The 21,464-nt window shown below is 39.1% G+C and overlaps 1 protein-coding gene and 1 long non-coding RNA gene across 2 annotated transcripts in view; one reads left to right on the top strand and one right to left on the bottom strand.

Annotated features, from left to right (window-relative positions):
- Positions 1 to 21,464, top strand: part of LOC106082288 (zinc finger protein ush) — a 570,300-nt gene that overhangs the window by 34,899 nt on the left and 513,937 nt on the right. The gene's annotated exons all lie outside the window — the stretch shown is intronic.
- LOC131996394 (uncharacterized) lies at positions 1,441 to 2,305 on the bottom strand. Its single transcript, XR_009397835.1, has 3 exons — positions 2,099 to 2,305; positions 1,845 to 2,021; positions 1,441 to 1,770 (listed from the first exon to the last, which is right to left on the bottom strand). It is a non-coding gene; the product is annotated as an uncharacterized LOC131996394 (long non-coding RNA).

Genomic DNA, 21,464 nt, shown 5'->3' with positions numbered 1-21,464 from the left:
ATTTTGAGAAATATTGCAATAAAGTGCTCATTTGTTAACCGATTCTCACGAAATTTATGTATATATGTTCGTCCGATTTTGAGATATATTGCAATAAAGTGCTCAATTGCTAACCGATTCTCACGAAATTTCGCAGTGAGGATTTTCTTTTGAATCTCGACTTTACAAGTAAATTCCATAGAAATCGGTTCAGATTTAGATATAGCACTGAGTCGAACTAGCCGTCCGTCCGTCCATCTGATCGACCGTCCGTACGCCCGCCCGTCTGTCGAAATCGTGATAATGGTCGAACGCACAAAGCTAGCCGCTTGAAATTTTGCACAGATATTTGATATTGATGTAGGTCGTTGGGGATTCCAATTTGCAATTGGGCTATATCAGTTCAGATTTAGATAAAGCTCCCATAAAAACCGATCTCCCGATTTGACTTCTTGTGCTCCAAGAAGCCGCAATTTTTTTTCCGATTTGGCTGAAATTTTGCGTGTAGCGTCCTGTCAGGACCTCCAACAACTGTACTAAGTAAGGTCCGAATCGGAACCCATAATCTGATGTAGCTTCGATATAAACCGATCTCCCGATTTGGCTCTTGAGTCCTTACAAGCCGCAATTTTTGTTCGATGTGGCTGAAATTTTGCATGTAGGGTTTCGTTATGACTTCCAGCAACTGCGCCTAATACCTTTCAAATACGGTCTATAACCTGATATAGCTCCCATGTAAACCGTTATCTCGATCGTCGTTGTTCAGTTTCTAGAAGCTTTAATTTTTGCTGGTTTGACAGAAGTTTGGTATGTATTGAATTGCCCAAAAAGTAATTGCGGATTTTTTAAAAGAATGTAAATGCATTTTTAATAAAACTTAGAATGAACTTTAATCAAATATACTTTTTTTACACTTTTTTTCTAAAGCAAGCTAAAAGTAACAGCTGATAACTGACAGAAGAAAGAATGCAATTACAGAGTCACAAGCTGTGAAAAAATTTGTAAACGCCGACTATATGAAAAATCCGCAATTACCTTTTGGGCAACCCAATAGTAAAAAATGCTAATGTTGCCCACGAACATTCCACTAAGGAACAGGGGCAAACTTCTCACATATCATTGAGTGCAGTCCGATTCAAGTTTAAGCTCAATGATAAGGGGCCTTCTTTTTATAACCGAGTCCGAAAGGCGTGCCGCAGTACGATACCTATTTGGAGAGAAGTTTTAGAAGGCATAGTACCTCTTAAATGTTGCCAGCATTAGGAGGGGAAAACCACCGCTTTTTCTAATGGTCTCGCCAGGATTCGAACCCAGGCCTTCAGCGTCATAGGCGGACATGCTAACCTCTGTGCTACGGATGTATGTGGTATACAATTACATTTCTTTTGTATAAATTTTTAGCAGAAGCCATGGTTGTGGGTTCCCAAGATTCGGCCAGGCCGAATCTGTTTTTTTTTTTGAAGATCGAAAATACGTCAACTTTGAACGGTCATATCTCCTAAACTGAAATTTGTGTGGATCACATTTTTGAAATTTTTGTAATGTTTTACATAAAATAGATTCTTTAAAAATTTCGTAGGCGCATTGAACTTGATTTTTCCACCTGTTTCCTCTGGCCGCGCCATTGTGCGACGTCGGAAAGGCTCAGAGCCAGTATTGAACGGAAAATAACAAAAAATAAATGTGTGGCCGAATCATTGAAAATTGGATCCAACGCATTGATAGATGCAAACGTGCCCACGGTGGCCATATGAACGAAGTCGGGTTCCATCCATAAATGTTTTCATTGTACTACGATATTTTGTAAGATCGCAAATGAAATTTTCTATAAGTTGAAAACAGAATGACTAAATGAACATACTTACCTATCCTATGGTGGTGGGTATAAAAAATGGCAATTTAGTTTGTTAGGAAGAAGGGCGCCCCGGTAGCCGAGTTGGTAGCGTGCTTGGATTAACAGTGCAGGGGTCGTGGGTTCGATTGCCGCCAGAAGCCTTGGTCTGTCGCTATTGTGGTATCACAAAATGCCACCCTTACCTAACCTAAGAAGAACAATTAGTAGGAGTGAACAAGGAGGCTTAATATGAGTTTTTGCCTTGACTTATCTAATAATGCGTACCTCGTATGTTCACAATTTAGATGCTTAAAAATCTTTTGGCGTACGAAATTAAATTGGCGTTTTTGTTGTCTTTATTTTCATCACTTAATGACCGTGCGATTTTTTGGTCGACCCACAAAAGTAACCTTATTTTTTGATTTATTTGTAGATTTTTCTACGAGCAGATTTTGACGCAAGGAAAAACTGCTAGTAATCACCGCTTTTTTATTTTTGAACGAATTATATATATGTACTTAAATAGTTTTTATTTAAATTAAAAAAAAAAATACATATATAAAGAATTTTGTTAGGCTTTTTTTTTGCAATATAAATTTATATATTATCAAGTTTTCTTTACCTGTTAGGCCAGAGATTATTTTGTTTTTTTATTTATATTTTTCATTTCGATTAAAAGCTCGCGTATTTATTTATTATTTACTCTTAGTATATCACCCAACATCTCTGCTTATTTGATTTTCAAAGAATATTAAGGCATATACCTACCTACATGTACAGTGGCACAGAAAAATTTACATACCCGCCAAAAAAACTCATATTACAAAACAAAGTTTTTGTAGGAAAAAGTTTTTCTGTCTAAAGTCTTACTAAATTTCCCATCAACATTCCATTAAGGAACAGGGGATACTTCTCTCATATCATTGAGCGCAGTCTGATTAAAGATTATGCTCAATGATAAGGGGCCTCCTTTTTATGCCGAGTCCGAACGGCGTGCCGCATAGCAACACCACTTGGTAGAGCAGTTTTAACATGGCAGGATACCTAACAAATGTAGCCAGCATTTGTAAGGGAATAACCACCGCTGAAAATTTTCTTGATGTTCGCGCTGGGATTTGAACCCAGGCGTTCAGCGTCATATGCGGACATGCTAAACTCTGCGCCATGGTGGCCTCCAATGTCTATTGAAACTAAAACTGTTTATCATGGTTGTATTATAATTAGTTTACCATTTTTAGGATGAAACCTTATCATATCTACATTACAGTCAGTTTACATAACTGCTATTTGTGAAAAGGTATATACATGTATCTGTGCCACTGTATGTATATAATTTTGATTGACACTTGTTCTTATTAATTTTTTCCCATTCGAGATTATTTCTAAAATAAATTTCAATTGAGCATACAGTTTACCCAACAATTAGAGACTTTGCTGTTGTTTGGCAAACTAATCGTAAAATTTGTGCATAAAATTGACACATTCGTTGTGTTTGTTTTGGCAAGCGATGGTTCAAAACAGTTTTGTCTTAGATTTCATTATGTAGGTTTGGCATTTGATGGTAGTGCTTGTTGTTGTTGTTGTGGTAGGTAAAACTAACAATTTGTGTCTCTTGTTGTCATGGATGTACAAACAAATGAACCTATAGCAACATAAATTGTGTTTTCTCTCATGCCATTAACTACTACTGTCTGTGTCAACTGTGTCGGCATTCTCTCCACGTCAAGGCCTCTGCCATAACATGTATACACCAACACACATGTAATATGTGCGGGGGCAATGTATGATGCTACAACAATGAGCTGCCCCAATCATTGTATCTATACCGCCGCCACAGGAGTTGGTTTTGTTTCTTTCGTTTTATTAATGAAAATTGGGTTGCTGACGGTGCCAACAACTACAAACAACATCGAGCATGATGTTATTTTAATTCTTTGTTTATTTTTGCAAATAAACTATGTTGTTGTTGTTACTTGTATGTACATAGGCATTGTGTATATTCCAACTGAGGATTTTCTCTTTTGTTGTTATTGTACATGCGCTTTGACAACTGTTGCACAGCATCTGGGTTATTGCAGAGCCTAACTGAGAGCGAGAGAAAGTCAACCAAAAAGGAGAGAGAGGGAGAGAATCCCACACATTCTGTAGTATCTGGTGTGTGGGAGTGTTTGAGGTGGGTAGGGAATTTCACCAGATGATGGGATTTGTTTATGATTGAGGTAACTTTTTGGTATTACCAGATCGAAATAATTAGTACTACAAAATTGCCTAAAGACAATATGGGTGTCAAAAAACGATCGATTTGTAAATGAAATATAAGGCATGTAGTAGAATTACAATAGAATCTGATAACCAAATTTTGGAGTTTAGTATCTGAGAAGTCGCTCCCAAAAATTCTAAGCGAGATTGAACCTCTGGCTACAATTTCCAAATATTTTTAAAATGCAAACCGGTCAAGTTTTTTTCTATAACAAGTTTTTTTCTATAATCAAAGATTAACATTAGAATTAATTGTGTGTATTTAAGGACATTTCATGCAAAGAGAAAAATTTACTTACTTTTTGAATATGTCATTGAATTGTTTCACTTAGAGAAATTTCCATTGAAACTTTGTCTTAAACAATTTTATAGAAAATATTACTGAAACTTTATCTCTAGAAAATTTTTTTAACAATCTTGTCTTTAGAGAAATTCGAGTTTTCACCCGAACTGTCAACTGTCAAAATGTTTTATAAACAATTGTGACGAGGAAAATACGAACTCATTTCGTAGCATTGGTACCGAGGTCTATTTGCAAAATAGTAGCGACATATCGCTGCATCAATATAAATTTTGCTTCACTTTATTGCAAATGTAATTAAATGATCAGGAACTTGCACATACTCCAAAATACTCATACTCCATCCATACACATACTCCAAAGGTCATTTGTATGGATAATGTTCATAACGCTTGTTGCATGAATTCAACAACGCGCGTTCACAAAATCATCTCCTTATATTGGCAATATTTTCAACAACACCTGTTCATTATAAAAACACCGTTTGTGCATCATGTTGAAACGCCTTTATTTTATCGGTTCTTTCTATTCAAAACTTAAGACACGTATTGTGGATACCTTGATAAAGAGTAGGAAATCCAGCGAATTACTCAGACACAGGGAACATGTATATGTCAAGGAAAGGTCGGTAGAGACTACCCTGCACGAGGTTGTGTATAAAATAGAAGAATCCTTCGTTGCCAAGTTGCACAATTGACATCGACTGGGCTTTTAACAATGTGAAGACCGAGAAACTGTTCCAATCCTTAGATCAATACCGAATGGACTGGGTCCTTAGAGACTGGATAAATCATGGATAGGCTTCACGAGGAAGTCTAAGGTAGCCCAAATTGACGTGCCACCTTTCCTCAACAGAACGATTTCCATATCCGACGAGTTAAAATATTTAACTGAATGTGTCACATTTGGCAGCGAGCCGACAAGGCTCATAGATATAGGGCAATATGTAGGTAGGCCTTTATCTCTGTGGGACTTTAATCCGAGGCAAGTCCAATCACTTTATAGGAGCATGATGAGACCGATACTTAAATATGTCTTAGTTGTTGTTGGAGCCACATTTGCATGTGGAGGTAGCGATACTTGTCAAGTTTCTATAGATCCGCAAGCTCCTTCTGGTCCAAAGAAACCATCGCCACAGGTACATGATGGCCATTGGTTATTTAAAGGCGGCAATAGCTCCCCTACGAGAAATGTGTAGTCAATTGCCCCAAATATACCGGTCCTAAACTGAAGAATTAGTTACCTGTCACAGGAAATATGACCATGATTCTTAATTATTTTTTTAAAATTTGGTTTGGGATCTGTCCCATTTCCCGTAGGGTCGCTCTATCATATCGACCATCATAGGCAGTGAGTATTTAAGCAAGTGCCGGTGTCGCCAGACCTCTCACTAAGAATCTCCGCTCGATACCGCTGATTGAACAGCGAACGCAGTTGCACAGATCGGAGCTCAAAGTTCCAGTCCGTGTGGTCCTCATAGTTATCTCGTGCCGGGCCACAGTTGTTTGGTGGATTGCAATGGAGAAAAAGTCCCCACCCCCAAAAACACCACCAAACAAGACACTTTGGGCAACATGGGTATTAAATAAAAGGTATTTAAAAGTAGAGTTCAAATCTGACATGGAGGCCACCGTAGCGCAGAGGTTAGCATGACCGCCTATAACGGTGCACGCTGTGGTTTTCCCCTCCTAATGCTGGCAAAATTTTCTTTGCTATGCCATATAAAACTTCTCTCCAAGGAGGTGTCGCACTGCGGCACGCCGTTCGGCCTCGGCTATAAAAAGGAGTCCTCTTATCATTGGCGTCGGAGGGATCGACCCTCTCCTTCCAATAAATACAATGCCAAACTGTCATGTAGGACGACCGAGAATGCACTCAAATGAACGTATGTTTCAGAGGGCAATCCCCCTCCCCCTATCCTACCCAAAAAAGGGAATTAAAAATAATATATGAAGACCGATCGGTATAGACCGATCGGTGCGTGGTTGACCGCCCCACCCTACATACCTCTCAAATTTGACATATTCCTGAAGTATGGAAAAAAGGGGCTCAAATCTGATACCTGTTTTATGGCCAAGTGTTTTAGGGACACCTCACCTCATAAAATCCCCCTAAACAACACACATATACCGACTACAGCAATATGAAGCTCAAATGAGAGAATGGAGAAGATCTAGCATCCAAACGTTAATGGGCGGACCCTCCCCTTAAACCATTTTCAAAAACGCCAGATCTCAGAGATGTGTGGGGCGATTTAAGCGAAATTTTGTTTGTTTATAATCACTCATAAACAGAAATTTGGTATCCTTATTCAGGGTGGGATATCTAAGGGGACCACACCACCTCCAATGCCCGCCAATTGGGAATATAAACCAATAATGACAAGATGGTGAAGTTTTTAAATGACATAACACCTCACAAATGCCGCCAGCATTTGAAGGGCATAACCACCGCTGAAAATTTTATGATGGTCTCGCCAGGATTTGAACGCAGGCATTCAGCGTCATAGGTGGACATGCTAACTTCTGCGCTACGGTGGCCTCACCTCAAAAGAGGTGTCGCACTGCGGCACGTAATTCGGACTCCTTAGTGGAATGTTTATGGGCAAATTTGCATTTGTAATGACAAAATGGGGCTCAAATGAAAGGTATTTGAGACTAAAGCACGAATTTGATATATGGGGGCCCACCTCACCCCCGAAAATACCGCAAGTACCGTACATATTTACCGACCGTAGTAGCAATATAAGGCTCAAATGAAAGCTATTTGGGAGTAGAGCAACAATATGACACGTATCAACATTGGGGCGAAATATCTGAAAGGCCATACCAGCACCCCCAAACTGGACTTATTTCCTGACCGTGCCAGTATAGAACTCAGTTACAATAAGAGAGTAAAATAAAGCCCATCGGTCTCTTTCGAAACGAGCTACACGATGAAAACTTTGTCTTTAGAAAAAATTTCTTTTATATTTTGTCTTAGAAAAAAAAGGTTTGATATTTTTTTTAGGGAAAATTTCCTGGTAATTTTGTCTTCTGAGAAAATTTCTCACAATTTTTGTCTTTAAGGAAAATTTCATGAACAAAGCGCATCGGTCTCTTTCGAGACTAGTTTAATGATCAAAACTTTGTCTTCAGAAAAAAATCTTATATATTTTTCTTATATTTTATCTTTAGAGAAAATTTCTCACAATTTTTGTCTTTAAAGCAAAATTCCATAAAGATTTTGTCTTAGTGAAAGTTGAATTTTTTTTTTAGAAAAAATTTCTTAAAATTATGTTCTAAAAGAAAATATCATTGAAATTTTTTCTTTAGAGAAAATTTCATTAAAATTCTGTTCGAAAATTTCTAAAAGCAAAGTAAGCACTTGAGTCTTAATGATTGAATAATTTTTTTTTTTATTAAAATTTCATCATAAGTATAATGGGAATGTCCCAGCTGCAAGTGTAGAAATAACTATGATGTCACAAAAAAAAATTTAAAAAAAAAACATTTCAAAGTGTGATGAAATAAACATTTCTATATTTATCTACAACTCTAAGGCTTGTAGAAAACCACAAAAAAATGTAATCATCGATCAAACGCCCCTTCATAAAACCGCAATTCATTCATTCACTTTGAAATGACGCACAAAAGATTTTAACTTTATCATTATTTCCTATTCACATTGTGCACATAGCAAAGCCTCTCGCTAAATGACTTGTTGATTATTTCAGTTTTGGGTGAAACTGCAATCGACAAATCGACCATCTGGCAATGCTGTTAGCTTAAGTGTATTTCATGAAATACCCCAAATAGAGGGGCTCGTCCACACCAGGCGGCCAATCAACATCAAGGTAATTGACTCACAAAACCCACAACACCAACAACCATGTACCGAGAAGTATGTGTGGGGGTCAGCAGAAAAGTAAAATCCCCACCAAGAGGGAGAGAGAACAAACAAGTGCGAGTACTCTCCCATTAAACTAACTCGTGAGCAGAGAATAACACAAACAAATGCCTCTTTTACTGCGAAATCTTGTCAATGTTTTTGTTGGCAACATTCGTGCTTGTGTTTTTTTTTCACAATAACCAGCCCGTCTGTCTGTCAGCGTTCACGCGTTGACCTCATGATAGCAGCCAGTTGTTCACGTGAACAGTGAAAGATTATCGTTTGGCTGTGTGTGGCGTTGTATGTAGTATGTGCTTGGTTGGGGATGGGTGGGTTGTTGTCATCGTCGGCTTTGTTATTGCTGCTGCTGTTCAAGGGTCTACATTTCATCGTCGCTCTCGTTCTTTTTTTTTATTATTGTTGCTGTTGGCTGCGTGCGATTGATACGAAAAGTGGGTATACAAAAGCAAATATGAAAGTTTGTGTGGATGTGTGTCGTGTCTACAACGATGATGACAAAAACATCAAAGTAGCAGAAGAGTCAACATGTGTTATGTGTGTATTTGGGTCGGGTGTGGCAGGCAGGGCTGGGACAAGCTGAGTCGAGTCGATCCTGGCCAACCTGGTGGTTGTTTGAGTAGGTTGTTTACAGTACGCAACAACTTTTGTGCAAGTTTAATGCGTTTTTACGCAAAATGTGTGTACGTAGGTAGATGGATGTGCGTTTGTCATTCTTCTAACTAGGCAAATTATTGTTAACGAGTTTGCGGTTATACATTGAGGCAGAAAACCGGTTCAAATTGTGTGTTTATTGTGTTTTGGGGTTATCGCTTTTTTGAAGAGATTACGCCACTTTTGAAATAGAATGCCTTTATTGGTAAAGAAAATATATAATACAAGGAATGCACTAAGCTATTCGAGGTTATGATATGGGGATTGTCAATTCACCATTTGTTATGGGGAATTCACACTTAAAGATTGATTGTGAAGTTTTCAACAAATTCTGGCAACTACAAATATCAGATAAAAGAAAATGTCCATAAGATCTGATTGATGAGTTACAGGACTATAGAATGTCTACCGAACACACCTGTTCATGCCATCGATATAAATAATTTGAGAAAGCAGCATCAATCGGTCTACTCTTAGATTAGCTCACATATAAACCAAACTCACGGTTAGAAGTCTCTGAAGCCTCTAGGGGTCGAAATTATCAGTCGATTTGGCAGAAATTTTGCACAGTGACTTCTGTTATGACTTCCAACAACTCTGTCAAGTATAATGTAAATCGTTTTATTATCTGTGATGACTTTCATTTAACCCGATCTCTAGACTTGACTTCTTGAGCCTCTAGATGGCTTAATTATTATCCGATATGGCTCAAATTTTACTATTTTCATGGTCCAAATAGGCCTTTTGAGTCTATAAAAAAAGACTTGGGCCAGATAATTTAGATTGTCCAAGCATAGCAAACATTGACGACAATGTCAACAGGATGACGACTATACCAGTGGAGTCTTTCGAAGATAGTTGTCCTCTTCCAGAAAGGAAATCAGCCCAAGAAAACACCCTGGATGGCCGGGGAAATTCGCAACATTGGGAAAGAGGACCGCTGACTTTATAACAGATCACGTCGTGAAATATCGGAAGTATATTGGGATGTGTTTTAAACGGGGCTCAAGAAATACAATAATATTACCAGAGCGGCAAAACGTGCCTTCTGGAAGCTATTCTGTGACGCCGTGAAGATGAAACAAATTTCTCTCAAAAACCCATGTCCAAATTGAAACGTTAGTAGTCGACATGGGAGAGAGAGCAGAAACAATGGAGGGCATGTTGAGGCTTTTGATAAAAACGCATTTCCACAGCATACGACGGGAATCACGGAGACACCGGAATCTTGGAATAATGAGGTTGATCGAAGGCTTAGGTAAGGTTCGGTAAGAGTGGTAGTCCTTAACAGATACCACGGTAGTGACAGACCAAGGCTTCTGGCGGGAATCGAACCCACGACTCCTGCAATATAAAGCACGCTAACAACTCGGCTACCGGGGCGCCCTAGATCGAAGGCATATTATAACGGAACTTATAATCAAGGAAGCCTTGAGGAACTTCGAACCATTTACGTCACCCGGACCTGATGGAATATTTCTGGCGTTACTACAAAAGGAGGTAGGCTATTTGGCGCCTTATCCGACCACTATTTTCACAGCGTGCCTAGGACTTGCATACACTCCGAAAGCCTGGCAGGTGGCAAGGGTGATGTTTAAACCCAAGCCCGGCAAGGCCAGTTATGCGACAACACAGGCCTGCAGGTCTTTAAGCCTTGCGTCCTTTCTACTCAAAACCATGGAACGCATGATAAAGAGTAAAACATCCAGCGAACTGCTTAAATACAAACAGCATGCCTATGTCTAGGGAAGGTCGGAGGAGACTGACCTGCACGAGGTTGTGCCGGTGGCTGTGCGAGGTAGAAGCATCCTTCGTTGTCAAGACGTACATATTGGATGTTTGCATTGACATCGAGGAGGCGTTTAACAATGTGCGGACCGACACATTAATCCAATCCTAAGATCAGTACCGGTTGGACTGGGTCTTAGAGACTGGATAAACCATATGCTAAGGAACAGGTGTATCCTTAGACCAGTACTGGGAGGACACGATCCTTAGAGACTGAATAAACTATATGCTAAGAAACAGGTGGATAAATTGTGGGTTTCCTGGCGTGGATATAAGGGAGAAAGTGGCACAGGGCACATCAAAGGGGGCATTTTATCGTCACTTCCTATTACGGATGCTGACTGAGTAGAGATTTGAACCCATCTGCTACTCGGACGATGTTATAATACTTCTAAGGGGTAAGGATCCTAACCAGCTACGCAGAAGGGCCGAAGGGGTCTTGCATATGGTATATGTCTGGGCTAGGCCCATGGGTCTCAATGTTAACCCAGAGAACACTGAAATCTGCCTGTTTACGAGTAGGACGATGGTGAGCCAATTTAACGCACCACGTTTCCTATACAGTACGATTTCGATATCTGACATGGTCAAATACTTAGGAGTGATCTTGAATAGGAAACTTAATTGGAAGTGTCACATTCAGAAGCGTACTGAGAAGGCTAACAGATGTTGGGCACTATATAGACGACTTAAAATTGGGCTTTATTCCGAGGATAATCCACTGGCTCTACAGGAGCGTGATTAGACCAATACTTACTTACGCCTCAGTAGGTTGGTGGTTCGCTATGGCGAAAAAGTACAACGTTAGGACCATACAACAAGTTCAGAGAACATGTTGTCTTGGCATAGGCGGAGTGATGAGGACCACGCCCATTAGGGCACTGGAGACTATATCCGACCCATTGACATACAGATTGAGTGTGAAACAGCCACTGCGGCTATGAGACTTAAGGCGATTGGAGAATGGATTGAGAATGGGAGCAGCTCATACCATCGCGTTCGAGGCGACGACAGGAAACTGGAAGAAATGGAAGAGGTTTCCGATCGGATATCTGAGGCGTGGCACTGCTACCAGTGGCACAGAATTGCCGCCTCGATGATCATGTTACACAGATAGATCAAAGCTAGGGGACAGAGTGAGCCTGGGGGTCTACATTGAGATCCAAGAGACTGAGATTTGCACCCTCTTTTCAACCTAACCTAACCTTATATACTGGGTTTATTTTAAGATTTACTCATAATAATTTTTTTATTAATATTAATTTCAATCAATATCTATTGCAACTCCACCGTAGCGCAGAGGCTAGCATGTCCGTCTATGACGCTGAACGCCTTGGTTCGAATCCTGGTGAGACCATCAGAAAAAAATTTCAGCGGTGGTTTTCCCCTCCTAATGCTGGCAACATTTATGAGGTACTATGTAAAGTAAAAATGTCGCCCTAAAGAGGAGTCGTACTGCGGCAGGCCGTTCGGACTCTGCTATAAAAAGGAAGTCCCTTATCATTGAGCTTAAAACTAGAATCGGACTGCACTCATTGATATGTGAGAAGTTTGCTGCTGTTCCTTAGTGGAATGTTCATAGCAAAATTTGCAATTTGTAATCTGTCGTAACTCAATATTTAGGTTTTAATTTCCTATGGTCTGTGATTCATCTTCGCCATAACATTTTAACTACCAAATATTTAATGTAGTCAGAATTTTAATTTCAAAGTTTTTGTTTTGCATTTGATCCCAAGCCAGAGAGGTTTTGCCTTTATTGCTCTATAAACTCATTCAAAAAATCGGATCTACATTGTAAGCTTTCACTACCATTTGGCCTGCATTTTTTTTTACTCCTCCCCCTCAATCCACAGCCCACTTGAATTCCTTAACATTCAATGGTGGGGTATGAGATTCAGCAACATACTGCTAACTGGGTGCGAATACAACCACGACGACGACGACTACGATGACAACAACAATAAACGAATACGATGAGTACAACGACGACGTGACAAGAGGTGCGTCGCACTTTTGTTAAATGCTTGAGTTGTTTATTTTCCTTGTTGTTGTTCTTTGGATATTTTTAGTAGGTGGTGTATGAAAGAACGTCTGTCTGTTTGTTTTGTTTTTCGAATTTTTTTAATTACGAATAACCATGCGTATCTTAACGTTAATCTAAGTAGGGTCTTTTTTTCATCCTTTGTTTAAATTTAAAACAACAAAGTGTGAGAGGTGTTGTGTAGCGCACACTGTGTGTGTGTGGGTGCCATGGTTAACATTTTGTTTTCTTCATCTGGTTCAGTAGTTGTTGTAGTATTGGTATTTGTCAACTGCATTTCATACTCCTATACCTACCAGAGTTTATGTTTTTGTTGATAATCTATTCAACGATCATTGGGATTTCACCGACCTTTAAAGGGGTGTGTTCATTGAAGGGTGTTTCAAAAATTGTTTGCCTCTCTTTGGCATACGGCTGCTGCTGCTGCTGATACGAAACTTGCATTAGTATTTGTTGTATTAATTATAAGGCGAGTAGAGCTGCATTTGTTGTGTGGACTAATGATTTGTACACCGAAAGAAATCATTGATTGGAAATTTCATTATCGCAAAAAAGTGTAGATATTTTGTAGACATTTCAAAAGCAAGAATTTGCACAAAAAATTTTGCCAATATTACTTTTTTCCCCCAAAGGGTAAAAAAATTAGTTCTTTGTCTGATTTGTGATAATAGTTAATACTTCAAAAGGCCATGACATAATACCTTCTTGGAAAAATATACTTACTGAACATTCTAAATTTATTTTTTTGCCTTTCATTTGCCAACCGAAAGGAAGGGAACTTCCCGCGTTTACGAAATATTTTTTAATACTTTGCTTACGACTGCGTATAAAGATTTCATTTTAGGTATATATTGTATAAATGTTGATGTGGTTTAATTTTGTCAACTATCACACTAGACCATAATCTATAATCGGGGGCTATCAGCCCGTAAGATTCAAGACCACTCATAAACTTACAGGGGAACAGTACCTGGGCTATGTTCAGCCGCATGTCTTAGGAAGGGAAGTTTTGGCATAACCGTCTTTAACCACAAGAATTTTCCCTTCTTATTACCGTTTGTTTTAATCGATGCAAAACTCCAACGCTGAAAAACGCGTTCACTTCAGCACGGCACATCAGAAGTTGCTTTGATTCAGAATTTCACAACATCATGTGTACAATTTCACTCAAATCAAATGAAAAAGTGCTGTCCATGTCTTTAAGAAATAACAAGTAAAGTGTCCTAAGTTCGGACGGGACGAATCGTGGCAAGCCACCACCATGGATTCTGCTAAAAGTTTATACAAAATAAATGTAGTTGAAGGGCATTCTATGCCCAAAAAGTAATTGCGGATTTTTCATATAGTCGGCGTTGACAAATTTTTTCATAGCTTGTGACTCTGTAATTGCATTCTTTCTTCTGTCAGTTATCAGCTGTTACTTTTAGCTTGCTTTAGAAAAAAAGTGTAAAAAAAGTTCATTCTAAGTTTTATTAAAAATGTATTTTCTTTCTTTTAAAAAATCCGCAATTACTTTTTGGGCAACCCAATACATACCAACAGCAAAAATTAAAGTTTCCAGGAACCGAACAAGGATAATCCAGAGACCGGTTTATATGGGAGCTATATCAGGTTATAGACGGATTAGGACCGTACTTGGCACATTTGTTGAAAGTCATAACAGAACACTGCATGGAAAATTTCAACCGATTCGGAGAAAAATTGCGGCTTGTAAGGACTCAAGAAGTCAATTCGGGAGATCGGTAAGTATGGGAGTTACATCAGGTTATAGACCTACTTAAACCATACTTGGTGCAGTTGTTGTATATCGTAACAAACTACTTTGTGCAAAATATTAGTAAAATCGTACAAAAATTGAGGCTTCCAGGGGTTCAAGAAGTCAAATCAGGATATCGGTTTATATGGCAGCTATATCAGGTTATAATGCGATTTGGACCGTAATGGGCATAGTTGTTGGAAATCGTAACAAAACACTTCAGGCACAATATTAGCTAAATCGGACATGCGGCTTGTAAGGACTCAAGAAGTCAAATCTGGAGATCGGTCAGTATGGGAGCTACATCAGGTCAGAGACTGGCTTGGACCGTATTTGGCACAGTTGTTGAAAATCGTAATAAAATACTTTGTGCAAAATATAATCAAAATCGTAAAAAATTTAGGCTTCCAGGAGCTAAAGAAGTCAAATCGGGAGATCGGTCAATATGAGAGCTACATCAGGTTATAGACCGATTTGGCACAGTTGTTGGAAGTCATAACAGAACACTACATCTTAAATTTCCGCCAAATCTGATAAAAATGGTGGCTTCCAGTGGCTCAAGAAGTCAAATTGAGAGATCGGTTTATATGGGAGACTATCCGAACCGGGCCCGCTCCGTTGCGCCTTCTTTAACTATCTAATATCTTTTTTGGGTGGGGACACTTCACCCAGAATGCGGATATCAAATTCGTGCCATTGTAGCCTATGACACTGAGCGCGTTCGAATCCTGGCGAGAACATGGGACAAAGCGGTGTTTATCCCCTCTTAATATTGGCCACATTTGCGAGGTACAATGCCATGCATGGTTATTTAAAAAAAATTTCATCAAAGAGGTGTCGCACTGCGGGACGCCGTTCGGACTCCGCTATAAATGAAGGTCCCTTATCATTGAGTTTCAACTTGAATCGGAAAGCACTCATTGATGAATTTGCCGCTTCTCGGTGCCTGGTGGTAATGTTCTTCCTTAGGGTAATGTTCTCAGACATTTCGGCTCAAATATGGATATCAAATTCACTTCCAAATCCCTTTAAGTTGAGCCCCATATTGCTATGTCCGGTAAATATGAACCGTTTGGAGGGTGTTTTGGGTCTAGGGCGGCCACCGGCACTTTGCACTGAAAATATATATGAAATTCGTTCTTAATTCCCAACGCAAATGAAGTTCAGTTTAGGGGGTGCATTAGGGCGTACCCCAAAACATTTGCCTTCAAAATTGAATATTAAATTCGTTTTCTACTCTCAAATACCTTTCATTTGAGTCCCATATTTTCATAATGGGTCAAATAACCCATTTGTCGTATGTTTAGGAGGAAAAGCGCCACCTAGACTTGAACGCAAATTTTATTGTCATATTTGTAATCTACTCCCAAATACCTTTCATTTGAGTCCCATATAGCCATGGTCAGCTAATATGCCCATTTGGGGGTATTTGTTTGGGGGTGGGCCACCTCCCATTACTTGGACCTAATGTATCCGCTGGGTACTTGGACCTAAATTTTAATACGATAATCGTTTTCTGGTCACCAATACATTTCATTGGACAATCTATGAAAATTTTAAGAAAATCGGGGTGGCGTGACCCCCTATACCTTTCATTTGATACCTACATTGTCCCGATCGGTCCACTTTTGATTTTGGGTTGTGTTTTTGGTATAAGGGGGAGGGTCCGTCCCCCTTCCGTACCGAAAAATTATAAAGCCTATGTTTCCTTCCAGACCAATCTACACAATATGCGAAAATTTCGAGAAAAACGGTTCTGCCGTTTTTCAGTCTATACGGAATAAACAAACCGAGTTCCATATATCCGTGATTGGCTATTGTGCTCATTTTTGGCGTTTTTGTGGTGGTGGGGTGACCCCCTGTACTTCGACATGAATTTGTATGCCAGATTCGTTATCTACTCCCGCATACTTTTCATTTTGTCCTTATCGGTCCACTTTTGATTTTGGGTGGTGTTTTTGGGGTAAGGGGGAGGGTCCTCCCCCCTTCCGTTATCAATAAATTATAAAGCCTATTCCTACTTTCTGACCATATTCGTACACTACTCTTGAATACCTTTCATTTGAATCCCATATTGTCCCGATCGGTCCACTTTTATTTTTGGGTAGTACATTTTGGATAAGGGGGAGAGTCCGCCCCCCTCCCGATATCAAAAAATTATATAGCCTATGTTTCCTTCCAGACCAACCTATACAATCTGTGAAAATTTCAAGGAAATCGGTTGAGCACATAAAATTAAGCCAATTCGGACAAAAATTGCGGCTTGCAAGGATTCAGAAGTCAAATCGGGAGATCGGTCAATATGGGAGCTACATCAAGTCAGAGACTGGTTTGGACCGTACTTGGCATAGTTGTTGGAAATCGTAACAAAACACTTTTGTGCAAAATTTTAGCTAAATCGGACAACCATTGCTGCTTCCAGGGGCTCAAGAAGTCAAATCGGGAGATCGGTTTATATGGGAGCTATATCAAGTTATAGACCGATTTGCACCGTATTTGGCATAGTTGTTGGAAGTTATAACAGAACACTACATGCCAAATTTCAGTCAAATCGGACAAAAATCCAGGGTCTCAAGAAGTCAAATCGGGAGATCGATTTATATGGGAGCTATATCAGAGGGCACAGTTTTTATCTGATTGGGCTGAAATCAGATAAGAACTTTATAGTCCGTTTCGGACTATAAATGAATTGAATGCTGAACATTGTAGAAGTCATTGTGTAATATTTCGGTCCATTCGGATAAGAATTGCGCCTTGTAGAGGCTCAAGTAGCAAAATCGGGAAATCGGTTTATATGGGAGCTGTATCAGGCTATAGATCGATTTAGACCATATTGGACACGCATGTTGAAAGTCATGGGAGAATCCGTTGTACAAAATTTCTGCCGAATCGGATAAGAATTGCGTCCTCTAGAGGCTCAAGAAGTCAAGATCCCAGATCGGTTTATATGGCAGCTATATCAGGTTATGAAACGATTTGAATCATAACAACACCTCATGGAAAATTTCAGCCAAATCGTATGAGAATTGCGCCCTCTATCGGCTGAAGAAGTCAAGATCCCAACTCGGTTTATATGGCAGCTATACCAGATTATGAACCGATTTGAGTCATACTTAGCACAGTTGTAGGAAGTGATTCCACGTTCAAAATTACACCCAAATCTGATAAGAATTGCGCCCTTTAGGGGCTCAAGAAGTGAAGACCCAGATCGGTTTATATGGCGGCTACATCAGGTTATGAACCGATTTGAACCGTACTTAGCACAGTTGTTGGAAATGATACCAAAACACCACGTGCACAGTTTCAGTCAAATCGGAACGGAAATGCTCCCTCTAGAGGCTCAAGAAGTCAAGACCCAAGGTCGGTTTATGTGGCACCTATATCAAAATATGGACCGATTTGGTCCATTCACAATCCCAACCGACCTTCTCTAATAAAAAGTATTTATGCAAAATTTCAAGCGCCTAGCTTTACTCCTTCGAATGTTAGCATGCTTTCGACAGACAGACGGACGGACGGACGGACATGGCTAGATCGACTTAACATGACATAACGATCAAGAATATATATACTTTATGGGGTCTTAGACGCATATTTCGAGGTGTTGCAAAGAGAATGACGAAATTAGTGTATCCCCATCTCAGGGACGTAGCCAGGATTTTATTTTTAAATGTTTAGAAAATTTATCATTGAAATATAATCTTTAGAAAAAAATCATTAAAATTTAATTTTTAGAAAATGTTTTATTGAAATTTTGTCTTTGGGAAAAATTGAAATGAAATTTTGGGGCCCGGACTGTTGAGAATGTTACGCTGAATTATTACAAGTTTGTCTTTAGGAAAAATTGTGTTGAAGTTTTGAATGAAATTTCATTAAAATTTAACTTAAGAAAAATATTTTTCCGGTGGTCGTGGTCTGATCAAATTTTTCCCTCTGTAAAATAATATAAATTTAGTTAAATTTTTTTCTATAGATCATTTTGGTTTGCTGCGTCTCTGGCCCACCCTATGGTGGATAAAAATTTTGACAACGGCAACATTTCCATACAAATGTTGCAGGGGAATAATATATAACAGCAAGTAAGAAATATATTTCTCTGTTGGTGTAAATAAAGGTGCTAAGGTGCTAGCCGGGTTCAGCTAGTTTTTTTTTATTACAAAAATCAATGATGAAAACACCCAAACTTTTGCATATTACTTCTCAGACTACGACGGCCTTTTGTTCTTGTATACGTACCATGCAATGTATTGTAATAATAATAGATGATGGAAAGTCATAGACAGTGGGGCGTATGTTTTATTTAAGTCAATGGTTAGCGTGTTACTCATACGCACGGCGGGACCCATACCTAATATGTTAAATGGTGGGTTTTTTTTAAGTGAGCGAGCAAATTATTTTAATTTTTTATACCCTCCACCATAGGATGAGGGTATACTAATTTCGTCATTCTGTTTGTAACACCTCGAAATATGCGCCTAAGACCCTATAAAGTATATAAAGGGTGATTTTTTTGAGGTTAGGATTTTCATGCATTAGTATTTGACAGATCACGTGGGATTTCAGACATGGTGTCAAAGAGAAAGATGCTCAGTATGCTTTGACATTTCATCATGAATAGACTTACTAACGAGCAACGCTTGCAAATCATTGAATTTTATTACCAAAATCAGTGTTCGGTTCGAAATGTGTTCAAATTTTGACAAATTTTGTTCAGCGATGAGGCTCATTTCTGGTTAAATGGCTACGTAAATAAGCAAAATTGCCGCATTTGGAGTGAAGAGCAACCAGAAGCCGTTCAAGAACTGCCCATGCATCCCGAAAAATGCACTGTTTGGTGTGGTTTGTACGCTGGTGGAATCATTGGACCGTATTTTTTCAAAGATGCTGTTGGACGCAACGTTACGGTGAATGAACACATTTCGAACTGAACACTGATTTTGGTAATAAAATTCAATGATTTGCAAGCGTTGCTCGTTAGTAAGTCTATTCATGATGAAATGTCAAAGCATACTGAGCATCTTTCTCTTTGACACCATGTCTGAAATCCCACGTGATCTGTCAAATACTAATGCATGAAAATCCTAACCTCAAAAAAATCACCCTTTATATTCTTCATCGTCATGTCATTTTAAGTCGATCTAGCCATGTCCGTCCGTCCGTCTGTCTGTCGAAAACACACTAACTTTTGAAGGAGTACAGCTATCCGCTTGACATTTTGCACAAATACTTCTTATTAGTGTAGGTCGGTTGGGATTGTAAATGGGTCAAATCGGTCCATGTTTTGATATAGCTACCATATAAACCGATCTTGGGTGTTGACTTCTTGAGCCGCTAGAGTGCGCAATTCTCATCCGATTTGACTGCAATTTTGCGCGCAGTGTTTTCATATTACTTCCAACGACTGTGCTTAGTATGGTTGAAATCGGTTCATAACCTACTATAGCTGCCATATAAACCGATCTTGGGTTTTGACTTCTTGAGCCTCTAGAGAGCGCAATTCTTATCCGATTTGGGACAAATTTTGTACAACGGCTTCTCCCATGGCCTTCAACATACGTTTGCAATATGGTCAGAATTGATTTATTGCTTGATACAGCTCCCATATAAACCGATCTCCCGATTTTGCTTCTTTAGCCCCGAATCGGACTATAACTTGATATAGCTCCTCCGTCGTCCTTATTCTTTGTTTGCCTAAAAAGAGATACTGGGCAAAGAATTCAACAGATGCGATCCATGGTGGAGGGTATAAATGATTCGGCCCGGCCGAACTTAGCACGCTCTTACTTGTTTAAATATTACAAATTGACACAGTGAATGAGTCTGCTATTTCAAACAAATCCAGATATTTTAAATCTTTTTTTTATATATAATATTAAACGGCCGAGGGTTTGATAGAAGAGATTTTGTGGTACATATTACGGCCAATCGGCTAAATGATTTTTAATGAAATTGGCATCCATCGAAAAATATTTTTCCGGAGAAGTGCAGAATATATATGAACATAAATTTTCCGAAAAGGAAAATCTATAAAAAAAGAGGGATCATTTTGGGCTAGGTGACTGTGGGACTGCATAATCTTAATTTTTTGAGATGTACACTGCATTCAAACGAAAGGTATTGACAAGTTGTGAATGCCAACAATGTGGCGGATTTTCGAAGTTAAGAAACACCCATGAGATCTAGAAGCTTAGATTATCTAGAAAGCTTTTTCATTCAAGTAGCCAACGATTTCCACTAGTTGATGCTAAATGTAAGTGTAAAATCAAATTTGCTCTCATAAAAAAATCCGATGACTAATGGGATTTAACAAAAATCTTCCCTATTTTCACACATTTTTTTTACCTAGGGAGTTTTGAATTTTTTTGTGAACATGAAATTTGGCTCGCCAAATTTTATTTAAGTTTAAAAAATATCAGCATCCTGCTCTACTCTCAAATTCCTTTTATTTGTGCGCCAATTGCCAAATTAGTTTTCTATTCTCAAATACCTTTCATTTCAGCCCCTATACCCATAGACGGCCAAATTGGCATGGTCAGCAAAACCGTTCTATTTGGGTTTTTTTATGGGGGTGGGACAGCACCTAGATACTTGGTCCCGAATGTTTATATCAGATTCGTGCTAGACTCCCACATATCTTTAATTTGAGCCCCATATTTCCATAGTCGCAAACATGTCCGGTTTGGGGGGTGTTTTGGTATATGGCGCGGCCACCGAGTGACTTGGCCCTGAAAATATATATCAGATTCGTGTTCTACTCTAAAATACCTTTTATTTGAGTTCTATATTGCAGTGGTCAAAAATACATGTTATTTGGGGTGTTATGGGGGCGAGGTGGACCACCAGAAATTTGGTCCCAAAAGAGGGTTTCAATTTCTTGGCCCACTTCCAAATACCTTTCATTTGAGTCAGCCCCATATTACCATGGTCTGTAAATATGTCCGATTTAGGGGTGTTTTGGACGATG

This window comes from Stomoxys calcitrans, chromosome 3, assembly GCF_963082655.1.
Source record: "Stomoxys calcitrans chromosome 3, idStoCalc2.1, whole genome shotgun sequence".
In the NCBI taxonomy this organism is placed as follows: Eukaryota; Metazoa; Arthropoda; class Insecta; order Diptera; family Muscidae; genus Stomoxys; species Stomoxys calcitrans.
The sequence above is the reverse complement of the archived record's forward strand: the minus strand, read 5'-3'. Positions and strand labels throughout refer to the sequence as shown.